Here is a 17238-nt window from a genome sequence, read left to right on the forward strand (position 1 = left end):
GTTATACTTTCCTCCAGAGGTCAGTAATAGCCAAATTGCATGGCTCGCAGTTGGCACGTGCCTGCGCGCTTCATGGCTGGGCGGGGCCGATCGATTGCCCTTAATCGGCCGCCACCTTCCGGGCGAGAGCTGTTTCTTCAGTAGTCCGTTATGTTACACTTTGGTAATTTCCGGACCTACGTCACGCACTGAAGCTAATATTCTCAATGACATCCGGTCCGTTTCTGGAGAGCCCGATCTTTCTAGGGCTTGAAAAACGGTAACATTCAAATTAGCCCATTCATATATATACCCATTATAGAACAACCGCAGGTTCAAGACACAAATTACACAGGTGATGTTTCTCTGCCGCACCATTGTTTAACGTTATACCTATGAGATGTTGAACGTGATACAGGTATTGAAGTTCGTATAATTCGGATGTTTCTTTCCCTTTCTTCCTAAAACGGTTTTATTTGTCTGCTTCTACGCCCACCCCAACCTCCGGTTCGACGTGCACCAACCTTACCCTCCATAAATCTGATCAGTTGGTGCCGACAACCGAGCGACTAAGCACGGCGCCGTCGCACACAGCCGGGGGGGCAGGTTCGAGTTTCCTCGGGCGCCGTGCCACGTACAGCGCTGCAGCCCGACCGCGATGACCGGTAACGATACTGTCATCGAAACGTCGCAAAAAATTTCTCTACCGGTTGCCGACGCCATTGCTAAGACAAACAGAGCGGGCTACCTTCGGCACCCGGGGCGCGAGTGAACGTGCCCTGAATATTGGATGAGGCCGTTGGATGTTTTGTAGAGGGCCTCGAGTTAATGAACAATTGAACTTTTTACAATCTATCAAGGTCCAAGGTAATCGTACCATGCACTTCGTCTCCCGCCGTTTCACGAAAGATGATCTGTGTGATCAGTGACAGAAGGGGAGGTACCGTGATTACGTCACTCACTTCTTGTCACCGGTTCCGACTAAACAACAAAGAGAGGATAATATAATTATATCTCAGGGCATTAAGTCCGAGTTCTCAAGACAGTGATAAAGGACAAGGTAACTTTGGTCCATCTTGACCTTTCTGACCACCAAATTGAAAGCCAGTCATTATCATCCAGATATTTATAAGACCTTTAAACTCCTAAATTAACTGTATCCACCACATCAGAAACAATCACAGGTCAACTGTGTTATTAAAAAAACTGAAAATAACTCATACCCTGTCAACATTTATATTTGTGTACCCCACTGTTCTCACTGTTAAATATGCAAAAAGATGACACATCAACACTACCAGTAACACATCCTAACTCTTCTATAATAAAAACAGTTTAATAATAACCTCTCTTCGTATGTCAACCTTTCTTAAGAGGAGACCGATGACAACTATTCGTGTACTTACTTGAAATAAAAGTGAAACATGTTAAACGAGTCTCTCTCAAGAACCAGAAACTAAAATGAACAATGGAATATTTAAAATGTCACCAACAGACATAACTTATCAGTAAAGTAAGGTAAAAGAAAACCAGGGTTAATTAACATGGAAGGAATGTTCAAGGACAGTCTTTCCCCATACCCCAACCCCACCTGCACACATTCCTCCATGTCCGGGTTTTGTCTGCCAACGCGACATTGTTTCGTGACGTGATATGTCATTTTATGGAATTCCATCCGAGACAAACGGGAGAATTTATCTCGAAATGCGTCTTTAGTTTAGGATCATAGAACAGGAATTACACAATGCTGAGGTTTATACAGTCTCCAACCCAGGGGATAATATCTTTAGTGATTCTTTTAGTTTAGGATTATAGAACAGGAATTACACAATGCTGAGGTTTATACAGTCTCCACCACAGGGGATAATATCTTTAGTGATTCTTTTAGTTTAGGATTATAGAACATGAATTACACAATGCTGAGGTTTATACAGTCTCCACCACAGGGGATAATATCTTTAGTGATTCTTTTAGTTTAGGATTATAGAACAGGAATTACACAATGCTGAGGTTTATACAGTCTCCACCACAGGGGATAATATCTTTAGTGATTCTTTTAGTTTAGGATTATAGAACAGGAATTACACAATGCTGAGGTTTATACAGTCTCCACCACAGGGGATAATATCTTTGGTGATTCTTTTAGTTTAGGATTATAGAACAGGAATTACACAATGCTGAGGTTTATACAGTCTCCACCACAGGGGATAATATCTTTGGTGATTCTGTTAGTTTAGGATTATAGAACAGGAATTAGACAATGCTGAGGTTTATACAGTCTCCAACCCAGGGGATAATATCTTTAGTGATTCTTTTAGTTTAGGATTATAGAACAGGAATTACACAATGCTGAGGTTTATACAGTCTCCACCACAGGGGAATAATATCTTTGGTGATTCTTTTAGTTTAGGATTATAGAACAGGAATTACACAATGCTGAGGTTTATACAGTCTCCACCACAGGGATAATATCTTTAGTGATTCTTTTAGTTTAGGATTATAGAACATGAATTACACAATGCTGAGGTTTATACAGTCTCCAACCCAGGAAATAATATCTTTGGTGATTCTTTTAGTTTAGGATTATAGAACAGGAATTACACAATGCTGAGGTTTATACAGTCTCCACCACAGGGGATAATATCTTTAGTGATTCTTTTAGTTTAGGATTATAGAACATGAATTACACAATGCTGAGGTTTATACAGTCTCCAACCCAGGAAATAATATCTTTGGTGATTCTGTTAGTTTAGGATTATAGAACAGGAATTACACAATGCTGAGGTTTATACAGTCTCCAACCCAGAGAATAATATCTTTGGTGATTCTTTTAGTTTGGGATTATAGAACAGGAATTACACAATGCTGAGGTTTATACAGTCTCCACCACAGGGGATAATATCTTTGGTGATTCTGTTAGTTTAGGATTATAGAACAGGAATTACACAATGCTGAGGTTTATACAGTCTCCACCACAGGGGATAATATCTTTGGTGATTCTTTTAGTTTGGGATTATAGAACAGGAATTACACAATGCTGAGGTTTATACAGTCTCCACCACAGGGGATAATATATTTGGTGATTCTGTTAGTTTAGGATTATAGAACAGGAATTACACAATGCTAAGGTTTATACAGTCTCCAACCCAGGAAATAATATCTTTGGTGATTCTTTTAGTTTAGGATTATAGAACAGGAATTACACAATGCTGAGGCTTATACAGTCTCCAACCCAGGGAATAATATCTTTAGTGATTCTTTTAGGTTAGGATTATAGAACATGAATTACACAATGCTGAGGTTTATACAGTCTCCAACCCAGGGGAAAATATCTTTGGTGATTCCTATGTAAAAAATTGGCATTCGAATGTTACAAGTCTAAAGTGTTCTTTGTAAATGCTAAACACTGTAGAACAGACCCCTGCAGTAAGGAAAAACGTCAACAAGGGACTATCTTAGTTCGAAGTGTCGAATATCTACAGAACGTCACCAAATCACAATGGCTGTCGGCCTACTACTAACTGCTGTGGTTTGTTCGATTTCTCGTTACAGTAGTGTAAAAGTAAATTAGTTAGCTTCAAGTAAGTTTGTATTAATGTATTGTAAGTTAGAAATAAACAAGCTAGTGATAGAAAATTGAAATTTGTTGTAATTATTAAACAATACTAGAAACCGTATATATATATATATATATAAAGTATTTTTATAAAATTACGTAATAATAATTTTGTAGATAAAGTTCACTGTAACAGTTCTTCTTAAGCCTAACTACGTACTTCTGGTTCACACGGTGTGTTTGACAGAGAAAAAAATGTTAATTTTTAGGGAGTGGCTAAACCTCATGACTACAAGGCATATTTCAGATCTTTAAGCCTGTCAGGAGTAGATATTAATAGCCATCAACTTCCCCAGTATTGACAGACGCTATTAAAGGTACACTTCGAGTTAGCCCTTAATAACGTACGTTTTCCCTAAAATTTTACTGCGGTTGTCTGAAAGAAACCTGTTTAGAACGCCTGGATTGGCTGCTATGTTAAAGAGTTAAGAGTAAAACAAACAAACACCTGATTATGTTAGATCACTCTAAAACTGAAGCATTCTATACATCGGCTTTAAGTTACGTGTTGGTTGTTTTTAAAATAAAACCACATTAGGGTATTTACTATATCAGTCGTAGGGAATATAGCCCCGTATTTTAGTGTTGCAACTTATCACTGTTCCACTAAATTGTGTTCATATAAACATTTAGTGCAAACGAACATAATTCTTAATATATCACTTTTCATGAACATCACAGGTTGTAGAATGAAAAACATCATACGTTAGCACGAACAATTGTGACAAATAAACGAAATGTGTGTACAAACAAGCTGACGTGTTGGTGTGGCAGTCATGGCATATTTAAACACCACACCAAAACTGTTGTCAAATACAACGTTTATATAAACATACAAGGTGAAAAGTTTTTACATATGTTTACAGAGATATAAAGTAGCAAATAAGCGTGTGTTTTTTTTTTCCTTTTTCACTGAGGTCTTGCAAAAGTCTTACGCTTTAGCGATATTAGAAACAAGCATGTAGTGAAGTTGAAGATGTATTATATTACTAATGTTGTGGGTGTGTTGTTTTAGTAATTTTGTAGATGTGTTGTTTAAGTGATGTTGTAGATGTCTTGTTTTAGTGATGTTGTAAGTGTGTTGTTTTAGTAATGTTGTACATGTCTTGTTTTAGTGATGTTTTAAATGTGTTGTTTTAGTAATGTTGTACATGTCTTGTTTTAGTGATATTTTAAATGTGTTGTTTTAGTAATGTTGTACATGTCTTGTTTTAGTGATGTTTAAATGTGTTGTTTTAGTAATGTGTACATGTCTTGTTTTAGTGATGTTTAAATGTGTTGTTTTAGTAATGTGTACATGTCTTGTTTTAGTGATGTTGTAAGTGTGTTGTTTTAGTAATGTTGTACATGTCTTGTTTTAGTGATGTTTTAAATGTGTTGTTTTAGTAATGTTGTACATGTCTTGTTTTAGTGATGTTTTAAATGTGTTGTCTTAGTAATGTTGTACATGTCTTGTTTTAGTGATGTTTTAAATGTGTTGTTTTAGTAATGTTGTACATGTCTTGTTTTAGTGATGTTTTAAATGTGTTGTTTTAGTAATGTTGTACATGTCTTGTTTTAGGGATATTTTAAATGTGTTGTTTTAGTAATGTTATACATGTCTTGTTTTAGTAATGTTGTACATGTCTTGTTTTAGGGATGTTTTAAATGTGTTGTTTTAGTAATGTTGTACATGTCTTGTTTTAGTGATGTTTTAAATGTGTTGTTTTAGTAATGTTGTACATGTCTTGTTTTAGTGATATTTTAAATGTGTTGTTTTAGTAATGTTGTACATGTCTTGTTTTAGTGATGTTTAAATGTGTTGTTTTAGTAATGTGTACATGTCTTGTTTTAGTGATGTTGTAAGTGTGTTGTTTTAGTAATGTTGTACATGTCTTGTTTAGTGATGTTTTAAATGTGTTGTTTTAGTAATGTTGTACATGTCTTGTTTTAGTGATGTTTTAAATGTGTTGTCTTAGTAATGTTGTACATGTCTTGTTTTAGTGATGTTTTAAATGTGTTGTTTTAGTAATGTTGTACATGTCTTGTTTTAGTGATGTTTTAAATGTGTTGTTTTAGTAATGTTGTACATGTCTTGTTTTAGGGATATTTTAAATGTGTTGTTTTAGTAATGTTATACATGTCTTGTTTTAGTAATGTTGTACATGTCTTGTTTTAGGGATGTTTTAAATGTGTTGTTTTAGTAATGTTGTACATGTCTTGTTTTAGTGATATTTTAAATGTGTTGTTTTAGTAATGTTGTACATGTCTTGTTTTAGTGATGTTTAAATGTGTTGTTTTAGTGATGTTGTAGATGTCTTGTTTTAGTGATGTTGTAAGTGTGTTGTTTTAGTAATGTTGTACATGTCTTGTTTTAGTGATGTTTTAAATGTGTTGTTTTAGTAATGTTGTACATGTCTTGTTTTAGTGATGTTTTAAATGTGTTGTTTTAGTAATGTTGTAGATGTCTTGTTTAAGTGATGTTTTAAATGTGTTGTTTTAGTAATGTAGATTTATTATTTTAGTAATGTTGTAGATGTGTTGTTTTAGTAAGGTTGTAAATGTGTTTTAGTAATGTTGTAAATGTGTTGTTTTAGTAATGTTGTACATGTCTTGATTTAGTGATGTTTAAATGTGTTGTTTTAGTGATGTTGTAGATGTCTTGTTTTAGTGATGTTGTAAGTGTGTTGTTTTAGTAATGTTGTACATGTCTTGTTTTAGTGATGTTTTAAATGTGTTGTTTTAGTAATGTTGTACATGTCTTGTTTTAGTGATGTTTTAAATGTGTTGTTTTAGTAATGTTGTAGATGTCTTGTTTTAGTGATGTTTTAAATGTGTTGTCTTAGTAATGTAGATTTATTATTTTAGTAATGTTGTAGATGTGTTGTTTTAGTAAGGTTGTAAATGTGTTTTAGTAATGTTGAAAATTGTTTGTTTTAGTAATGTTCTAGATGTGTTGTTTTAGGGATGTTGTGAGAGTTGTAGATGTGTTGGTTTAGGGATGTTGTGAGAGTTGTAACTGTGTTGTTTTAGTAATGTTGTAGACATATTGTTTTAGTTATGTTGTAGATTTATTGCTTTAGCAATGTTGTAGATGTGTTGTTTTAGTTATGTTGTAAATGTGTTAAGGCGTGCGACTCGTAATCTGAGGGTCGTGGGTTCGCATCCCAGTCGCACCAAACATGCTCTCCCTTTCAGCCGTGGGGGGCGTTATAACGTGACGGTCAATCCCACTATTCGTTGATAAAAGAGTAGCCCAAGAGTTAGCGGTGGGTGATGATGACTAGCTGCCTTCCCTCTTGTCTTACATTGCTAAATTAAGGAGGGTTAGCGCAGATAGCCGTCGAGTAGCTTTGCGCGAAATTCAAAACAAACAATCTATATATGTAGATTTATTGTATTAGTAATATTGTATATGTGTTGTTTTAGTGATGTTGTAAATGTGTTCTTCTAGTAATGTTGTAAATGTGTTCTTCTAGTGATGTTCTAGATGTGTTGTTTTAGTAATGTTGTAAATGTGTTCTTCTAGTGATGTTCTAGATGTGTTGTTTTAGTAATGTTGTAATGTGTTGTTTTAGTAATGTTGTAAATGTGTTGTTTTAGTAATGTTGCAAGTGTATTGTTTTAGTAATGTTGTAAATGTGTTGTTTTAGTGATGTTGTAATGTGTTGTTTTAGTGATGTTGTAAGTGTATTGTTTTTAGTAATGTTGTAAGTGTGTTGTTTTTAGTAATGTTTGTACATGTCTTGTTTAAAGTGATGTTTTAAATGTGTTGTTTTAGTAATGTGTACATGTCTTGTTTTAGTGATGTTGTAAATGTGTTGTTTTAGTAATGTTGTACATGTCTTGTTTTAGTGATGTTGTAAATGTGTTGTTTTAGTAATGTTGTACATGTCTTCTTCTAGTGATGTTCTAGATGTGTTGTTTTAGTAATGTTGTAATGTGTTGTTTTAGTAATGTTGTAAATGTGTCGTTTTAGTAATGTTGTAAGTGTGTTGTTTTAGTAATGTTGTACATGTCTTGTTTTAGTGATGTTTAAATGTGTTGTTTTAGTAATGTTGTAATGTGTTGTTTTAGTAATGTTGTAAATGTGTCGTTTTAGTAATGTTGTAAGTGTGTTGTTTTAGTAATGTTGTAAATGTGTTGTTTTAGTAATGTTGTAGATATATTGTTTTAGTAATGTTGTAGATATATTGTTTTAGTAATGTTGTAGATATATTATTTTAGTAATGTTGTAGATATATTGTTTTAGTGACGTTGTAAGTGTATTGTTTTAGTAATGTTGTTATGTTATTGATGTCGTGGATATATTGTTTTATTGCCAGTTTTAACAACTGATTTTATTGTTGACATTAAACTATCAGTTCTTCAGAAACGTGTAATCATAATTCTCTACAAAGTTTAAACAGTCGTAGTCAACACTACCTAACTTTCTTTGTTACAGTGTACCTTCAGTATAAACAGCCGTATTCAATAATATTCTAATTTTCTATATTACAGTGTGCCTTCAGTTTAAACAGCCGTATTCAATAGTACTCTAATTTTCTATATTACAGCGTACCTTCAATTTAAACAGCCGTATTGAACAGTACTCTAATGTTGTTACACTATACCTTCAATTTAAACAGCCGTATTGAACAGTACTCTAATTTTGTTACACTGTACCTTCAGTTTAAACAGCCGTATTGAACACTACTTTAATTTTGTTACACTGTACCTTCAATTTAAACAGCCGTATGGAACAGTACTCTAATTTTGTTACACTGTACCTTCAGTTTAAACAGCCGTATTGAACAGTACTCTAATTTTGTTACACTGTACCTTCAGTTTAAACAGCCGTAATGAACAGTACTCTAATTTTGTTACACTGTACCTTCAGTTTAAACAGCCGTATTCAACACTACTCTAATTTTGTTACACTGTACCTTCAATTTAAAAAGCCGTATTGAACAGTACTCTAATTTTGTTACACTGTACCTTCAATTTAAACAGCCGTATTGAACAGTACTCTAATTTTGTTACACTGTACCTTCAATTTAAACAGCCGTATTGAACAGTACTCTAATTTTGTTACACTGTACCTTCAATTTAAACAGCCGTATTGAACAGTACTTTTGTTACACTGTACCTTCAGTTTAAACAGCCGTATTGAACAGTACTCTAATTTTGTTACACTGTACCTTCAGTTTAAACAGCCGTATTCAACACTACTCTAATTTTGTTACACTGTACCTTCAATTTAAACAGCCGTATTGAACAGTACTCTAATTTTGTTACACTGTACCTTCAGTTTAAACAGCCGTATTGAACAGTACTCTAATTTTGTTACACTGTACCTTCAATTTAAACAGCCGTAATGAACAGTACTCTAATTTTGTTACACTGTACCTTCAATTTAAACAGCCGTATTGAACAGTACTCTAATTTTGTTACACTGTACCTTCAATTTAAACAGCCGTATTGAACAGTACTCTAATTTTGTTACACTGTACCTTCAATTTAAACAGCCGTATTGAACAGTACTCTAATTTTGTTACACTGTGCCTTCAGTTTAAACAGCCGTATTGAACAGTACTCTAATTTTGTTACACTGTACCTTCAATTTAAACAGCCGTATTGAACAGTACTCTAATTTTGTTACACTGTACCTTCAGTTTAAACAGCCGTATTGAACAGTACTCTAATTTTGTTACAATGTACCTTCAGTTTAAACAGCCGTATTGAACAGTACTCTAATTTTGTTACACTGTACCTTCAATTTAAACAGCCGTATTGAACAGTACTCTAATTTTGTTACACTGTACCTTCAATTTAAACAGCCGTATTGAACAGTACTCTAATTTTGTTACACTGTACCTTCAATTTAAACAGCCGTATTGAACAGTACTCTAATTTTGTTACACTGTACCTTCAGTTTAAACAGCCGTATTCAACACTACTCTAATTTTGTTACACTGTACCTTCAATTTAAAAAGCCGTAGTGAACAGTACTCCAATTTTGTTACACTGTACCTTCAATTTAAACAGCCGTAATGAACAGTACTCTAATTTTGTTACACTGTACCTTCAATTTAAACAGCCGTAATGAACAGTACTCTAATTTTGTTACACTGTACCTTCAATTTAAACAGCCGTATTGAACAGTACTCTAATTTTGTTACACTGTACCTTCAATTTAAACAGCCGTATTGAACAGTACTCTAATTTTGTTACACTGTACCTTCAATTTAAACAGCCGTATTGAACAGTACTCTAATTTTGTTACACTGTACCTTCAATTTAAACAGCCGTAATGAACAGTACTCTAATTTTGTTACACTGTACCTTCAATTTAAACAGCCGTATTGAACAATACTCTAATTTTGTTACACAGTACCTTCAATTTAAACAGCCGTATTGAACAGTACTCTAATTTTGTTACACTGTACCTTCAATTTAAACAGCCGTATTGAACAGTACTCTAATTTTGTTACACTGTGCCTTCAGTTTAAACAGCCGTATTGAACAGTACTCTAATTTTGTTACACTGTACCTTTAGTTTAAACAGCCGTATTCAACACTAGTCTAATTTTGTTACACTGTACCTTCAATTTAAACAGCCGTAATGAACAGTACTCTTATTTTGTTACACTGAACCTTCAGTTTAAACAGCCGTATTGAACAGTACTCTAATTTTGTTACAATGTACCTTCAGTTTAAACAGCCGTATTGAACAGTACTCTAATTTTGTTACAATGTACCTTCAGTTTAAACAGCCGTATTGAACAGTACTCTAATTTTGTTACACTGTACCTTCAATTTAAACAGCCGTATTGAACAGTACTCTAATTTTGTTACACTGTACCTTCAATTTAAACAGCCGTATTGAACAGTACTCTAATTTTGTTACACTGTACCTTCAGCTTAAACAGCCGTATTGAACAGTTTCTAATTTTGTTACACTGTACCTTTAGTTTAAACAGCCGTGTTCAACAGTTCTTTAACTTTCTTTGTTACAGTGTATCCTCAGTTTAAAGAGATGTATTCAATAATACTCTAACTTTCTTTATTACTCTGTACGGTTTGGTTGATAATATATTTAAAGTTGTCACTTATGTCTCATCAGTAAAACTCTGCGTGTGTTTAATAACAGTGAAATCAGCCAGCTAAGCATGTTTATTATAACAACGAATTATTATGTTAAACTTTCAGTTTTCATGTGTTTGTAACAATGAAATCAGCCAGCTGAGCGTGTTTATTATAACAACGAATTATTATGTTAAACTTTCAGTTTTCATGTGTTTGTAACAATGAAATCAGCCAGCTGAGCGTGTTTATTATAACAACGAATTATTATGTTAAACTTTCAGTTTTCATGTGTTTGTAACAATGAAATCAGCCAGCTGAGCGTGTTTATTATAACAACGAATTATTATGTTAAACTTTCAGTTTTCATGTGTTTGTAACAATGAAATCAGCAAGCTGAGCGTGTTTATTATAATAACGAATTATTATGTTAAACTTTCAGTTTTCATGTGTTTGTAACAATGAAATCAGCCAGCTGAGCGTGTTTATTATAATAACGAATTATTATGTTAAACTTTCAGTTTTCATGTGTTTGTAACAATGAAATCAGCCAGCTGAGCATGTTTATTATAACAACGAATTATTATATTAAACTTTCAGTTTTCATGTGTTTGTAACAATGAACATTTAGTTTCTACAAACAAACAGTTTTTCACTTGTTATTCGGGAACCATTGTAAAGATTTGTAACGAACGTTTTGTCTTCATCAAATATTGAAAATGACAAAATGGACAACCTTGACATCGTGACGGTGTTTCATTGTTAGAATATCTTTTGAGTTTGAAGTTTATATCCTGTATTGTTGAGAACTCCAATATGTTCGAAGGTATCTGTGCGTAGGTGGTGAGAAGTCTCGTCTGTGGAAGTGGCCTTACAGATAACACGTGTATATTTATCTTTAATATTCAAACGTAAGAGAGAAGTCTTTAATATAGAACACTTACTGAAACGAAGTTGAAGACAATACAGAGCTCTATCAGGGGCACTCAGTAGCTTGTTGAATTGGGTTTTAACAACAGGAATTTGTTTTCCAAGGTGACTTGTTGGAGGGAACTTTACTATGACTGGGTTTTAATCGGTGGAGTTCTCTTGAAAGTTGCGTGTTTAGTTTTTCATTATGGATGGGAGATACACATTGTTTCTTAAAGCTATTTCATCGTAAATAGAGATATAATCCAAGCAGATCGACCTAACTAGCCCGCCATTTTCTTAGAAAACTTGTGCATGTCATGATCACGTACTATTGATAAAAGGTTTGTTTAGTTTGTTTTTTGAATTTCACGCAAACCTACACGATGGCTATCTGTGCTAGCCGTTCCTAATTTAGCAGTGTAAGACAGCTAGTTATCACCACCCACCGCCAACTCTTGGACTACTCTTTTGCCAACGAATAGTGGAAGTGGCCGTCACATTATAACGCTCCCACGGCTGAAAGGGCGAGCATGTTTGATGTGACGGGTATTCGAACCCGCGACCCTCGTATTACAAATCGAACGCCTTAACCCACCTGGCCATGGCGGACCGTTGATAGAAGGAAGTCTACATATTATAAGTTCTAAACCTTAGTAGATATTTAAACATATGTCTACATATTATAAGTTCTAAACCTTAGTAGATATTTAAACATATGTCTACATATTATAAGTTCTAAACCTTAGTAGATATTTAAACATATGTCTACATATTATAAGTTCTAAACCTTAGTAGATATTTAAACATATGTCTACATATTATAAGTTCTAAACCTTAGTAGATATTTAACCATATGTCTACATATTATAAGTTCTAAACCTTAGTAGATATTTAAACTAGTTTCTCCTTACTTCATTCATCTTTTTATTTTCAGTTTTTAATTGAATGCTATATAATATTTCTAACACTATTCAGTCGTTCGACTTCTAAACTCCATATGTTATTAGATTTTTTAATTTTAAGCTTGATTCGCGAAGTGTCAATGTTATCGCTTCCTACAAATACACATTTTAAAGTTTTTATCGCCGAATTCTTTTACTTCTAATTGGTTATCTTCTATGACATCAAAATGTTTTATCGGTTTTAACTGCATGAGATGTATGCACGTGTATGTATTTCCTCATAGCAGAGCCATTTCGGGCTATATGGTATGCTCAATCAGGGGAATCGAACCCCTGATTTTAGCGTTGTAAATCCGTACATTTACCGCTCTGAGGACCTCTACACAAGAACTCAGCCGTCCTCTTTGATGAACTTGGTGAGTTCGTTTGATTCTTGGTTTGTTGGGCTCTAACAAGGTTCTGATGCAGTCGTTATCTTTGTATTGTGGATTAGCCACTAAATCAATTTATGGGGACGTAGGATTAGTTACTGCATTAATTATTTCAATATGTGCGATTAGTCGCTGGATTAGTTTGTCAGTATGTAGGATTAGCCGTTGGGTTAGCCTGTCAGTATGTGGGATTAGCCGCTGGATTAGCTTGCCAGTATGTAGGGTTAGCTGCTGGATTAGCCTGTCAGTATGTGGGATTAGCTACTGGTATTTTTAGTCTGTATGTGAGATTAGCCGCTGGATTAGCTTGTCAGCGTGTAGGATTAGCCGCTGGAGTAGCCTGTCAGTATGTGAGATTAGCCACTGGTATTTTTAGTCTGTATATGGGATTAGCCACTGGATTAGCTTGCCAGTATGTAGGGTTAGCCACTGGATTAGCTTGTCAGTATGTGGGATTAGCCACTGGATTAGCTTGTCAGTATGTAGGGTTAGCCACTGGATTAGCTTGTCAGTATGTGCGATTAGCCGCTAGATTAGTTTGCCAGTATGTAGGATTAGCCACTGAAGTAGCCTGTCAGTATGTGAGATTAGCCACTGGTATTTTTAGTCTGTATATGGGATTAGCCGCTGGATTAGCTTGCCAGTATGTAGGGTTAGCCACTGGATTAGCTTGCCAGTATGTAGGGTTAGCCACTGGATTAGCTTGTCAGTATGTGGGATTAGCCGCTGGATTAGCTTGTCAGTATGTGCGATTAGCCGCTGAATTAGCTTGCCAGTATGTAGGGTTAGCCACTGGATTAGCTTGTCAGTATGTGGGATTAGCCATTGGATTAGCTTGTCAGTATGTAGCAATAGCCACTGGACATAATGAAGATGCGTCGACCTCTACACTTGTGTCTACACGACAGTTGCCGTCCATCCTACAAAGTTTTATCAAGAAGGATATCATTTCTCTATAAATGCCATTTTTATTTTGTGATTATTAATCTATTTGAAATCTTGGTAAAAATGTCATACTAAGTTTTAACGTTAACTTAGTGATCTGTTACCCGAGCATCTCGCGCTATGTAAATGAGATAGTGCATGCACCAACGAACCCTTGTGGAACTTTATGGAAAGCTATCAGAAATCACTGACCACCACAAGAGACACCTGGTGCTAAGGCCGATCCCAGTCTCGCATGGCTGATGGCGCGATGCCACAACTCCATCTGTTTAATGATCTAACGTTCTTCGGGGAGCGTTAGGCTTAGTAAAGTATGGCGAGTTTTCGTTTCTCTATCAGCCAGCCAGTTGATCCGGAAAATTAGAACACTCGGATAGGACGAAGCACGGATCTCGGTGTGACGCTAGGGATCTAAACTTGTGATGGCTTACTTAAGTCGTGATACATACTGCAGAGAAATCATGAGTCATTGCTATAGCTCTCCCGCAGGACCGCGCCGGAGAGCCATTGGATTCTAATGATTGTAAGGATAAACTGCAATAGCCTGGTGTAATGGTCTGCTTGTGGTGAAAATAGATTAAAATATCTATGTGTTCATATATCTCTTTTTATGTGGGCGATTTTTGTTTTATTGCAGAGGAAAACACTGAACTAGTATAAAATAAATATTTTCCCAGAAATAAAAAGACTCACAAATAAAAAGTTACATACACCGTATTGCGGGTAGAGCTGATGACGTATCTGAAGCACTAAAGCAGTCTTCTCTGATTGGTGGGTCTCTTTCTGATGCAGCAGTTCATCTATCGATCGTGTGTTTTTTTGCCAATAAATATATACAAAAAACAAACGTATAATAAAGGATACGGCTCCATATTCTGAAATAAACAATAATAACAAATCTTTTATACACGTCCTATTGTGCATTAAAACATTTAACAATGGAAACAAATAATTGTGGACTTTAACTACGTATTACAGAAACGATTAGAATAAACAAATAAAAATGTGAGCAGCGAAGTTAGAAAAACTAAAACTGTGAGGATAAAAAGACATTCTGACACCAATTAAAAAACCTGGTGATAAACTGTACAAACCTGGGTATCTGACACCAATTAAAAACCTGGTGATAAACTGTACAAACCTAGGTATCTGACACCAATAAAAACCTGGTGATAAACTGTACAAACCTAGGTATCTGACACCAATGAAAAAAACCTGGTGATAAACTGTACAAACCTAGGTATCTGACACAAATTAAAAAAAACCTGGTGATAAACTGTACAAACCTAGGTATCTGACACCAATTAAAAAACCTGGTGATAAACTGTACAAACCTAGGTATCTGACACCAATTAAAAAACCTGGTGATAAACTGTACAAACCTAGGTATCTGACACCAATTAAAAACCTGGTGATAACCTGTACAAACCTATGTATCTGACACCAATTAAAAAACCTGGTGATAAACTGTACAAACCTAGGTATCTGACACAAGTTAAAAAAACCTGGTGATAAACTGTACAAACCTAGGTATCTGACACCAATTAAAAACCTGGTGATAAACTGTACAAACCTAGGTGTGTAACACATAGAATAAAACACCGACATACAGTATATTGTAAAGAAACAGTAATGTTCATGTAATTTTTACAGTAGTGAAACAGAGTTATAAAACACAATTATACATTTTGTTGTAAATAAACTGTAACACAGGTGTAATGTTTACAGATTAGAGATAGACTAGTTAAAACATGCGATATTTGACTTAAAAAATAGTCTTCATCCTGAAGTGTCTGTTTTGTTATTTAACAACACCATGATTTCCTGGTGAAGTATTTGTTTTATTCTTAAAGAACAACAAGTTTTCCAAGTAAAGTGCTGGTTTTATTCTTTAACAACACCAACTTTTCTAGTTAACAGTTTGTTTTATTCTTTAAAACACTTTGTTTTCCAAGTTTTATTCTTTAAAAACATAAAGTTCTCCTGGTGAAATATTTATTTTATTCTTTAAGAACATTAAGTTCTCCTGGTGAAATGTTTGTTTTATTCTTTAAGAACATCAAGTTCTCCTGGTGAAATGTTTGTTTTATTCTTTAAGAACATCAAGTTCTCCTGGTGAAATGTTTGTTTTATTCTTTAAGAACATCAAGTTCTCCTGGTGAAATGTTTGTTTTATTCTTTAAGAACATCAAGTTCTCCTGGTGAAATGTTTGTTTTATTCTTTAAGAACATCAAGTTCTCCTGGTGAAATGTTTGTTTTATTCTTTAAGAACATCAAGTTCTCCTGGTGAAATGTTTGTTTTATTCTTTAAGAACATCAAGTTCTCCTGGTGAAATGTTTGTTTTATTCTTTAAGAACATCAAGTTCTCCTGGTGAAATGTTTGTTTTATTCTTTAAGAACATCAAGTTCTCCTGGTGAAATGTTTGTTTTATTCTTTAAGAACATCAAGTTCTCTTGGTGAAATGTTTGTTTTATTCTTTAAGAACATCAAGTTCTCCTGGTGAAATGTTTGTTTTATTCTTTAAGAACATTAAGTTCTCCTGGTGAAATGTTTGTTTTATTCTTTAAGAACATTAAGTTCTCCTGGTGAAATGTTTGTTTTATTTTCTGAGAACACCAAGTATTCGTTGTGAAATTTTTGTTTTATTTTTTAACAACACAGATTTTTCTAGAGTAGTGTTTGTTTTATTCTTTAACAACATCAAGTCTTGCTAGTGATGTATTTATTTTATTTTTTTAAAACATCAAGTTGTTCTGATAAAGAGTTTGTTTTCTTTTTAACAACACCATGTTTCGCTATTGAAGTGTTTGTTTTATTTTCAACAACACCAGCTTTACAAGTGAAGAGTTTGTTCTATACTTTAACAACACCAGCTTTACAAGTGAAGAGTTTGTTCCATACTTTAACAACACCAAACTTTTGCAGTGAAGTGTCTGTTTTATTCTTTGACAACACCAAGTGTTCCAGGTTAAGTGTTTGTTTTATTCTTTTACAACACCACGTTTTCCTAGTGAAGTGTTTGTTTTATCCTCTAAGACAGCAAGTTTTCCTGGTTAAGTGTTTATTTTATTATTTAAGAACACTAAGTTTTCAGAATGAATTGTGTGTTTTATTCTATAAGACCACCAGGTTTTGGGGGTGAAGTGTCCTTTACATTTTTTAACAACACCACGTTTTCCTAGTAAAGTGTTTGTTTTATCCTCTAAGACAGCAAGTTTTCCTGGTTAAGTGTTTTATTTTATTATTTAGGAACACTAAGATTTCAGAATGAATTGTGTGTTTTATTCTATAAGACCACCAAGTTTTGGGGGTGAAGTGTCCTTTACATTTTTTAACAACACGATGTTTTCCTTATAAAGTGTCTGTTTTATTTTTAAGAACGCGAAGTTTCCTAATTAAGTGTTTG

The sequence above is a fragment of the Tachypleus tridentatus genome, unplaced genomic scaffold, assembly GCF_004210375.1.
Source record: "Tachypleus tridentatus isolate NWPU-2018 unplaced genomic scaffold, ASM421037v1 Hic_cluster_1, whole genome shotgun sequence".
In the NCBI taxonomy this organism is placed as follows: Eukaryota; Metazoa; Arthropoda; class Merostomata; order Xiphosura; family Limulidae; genus Tachypleus; species Tachypleus tridentatus.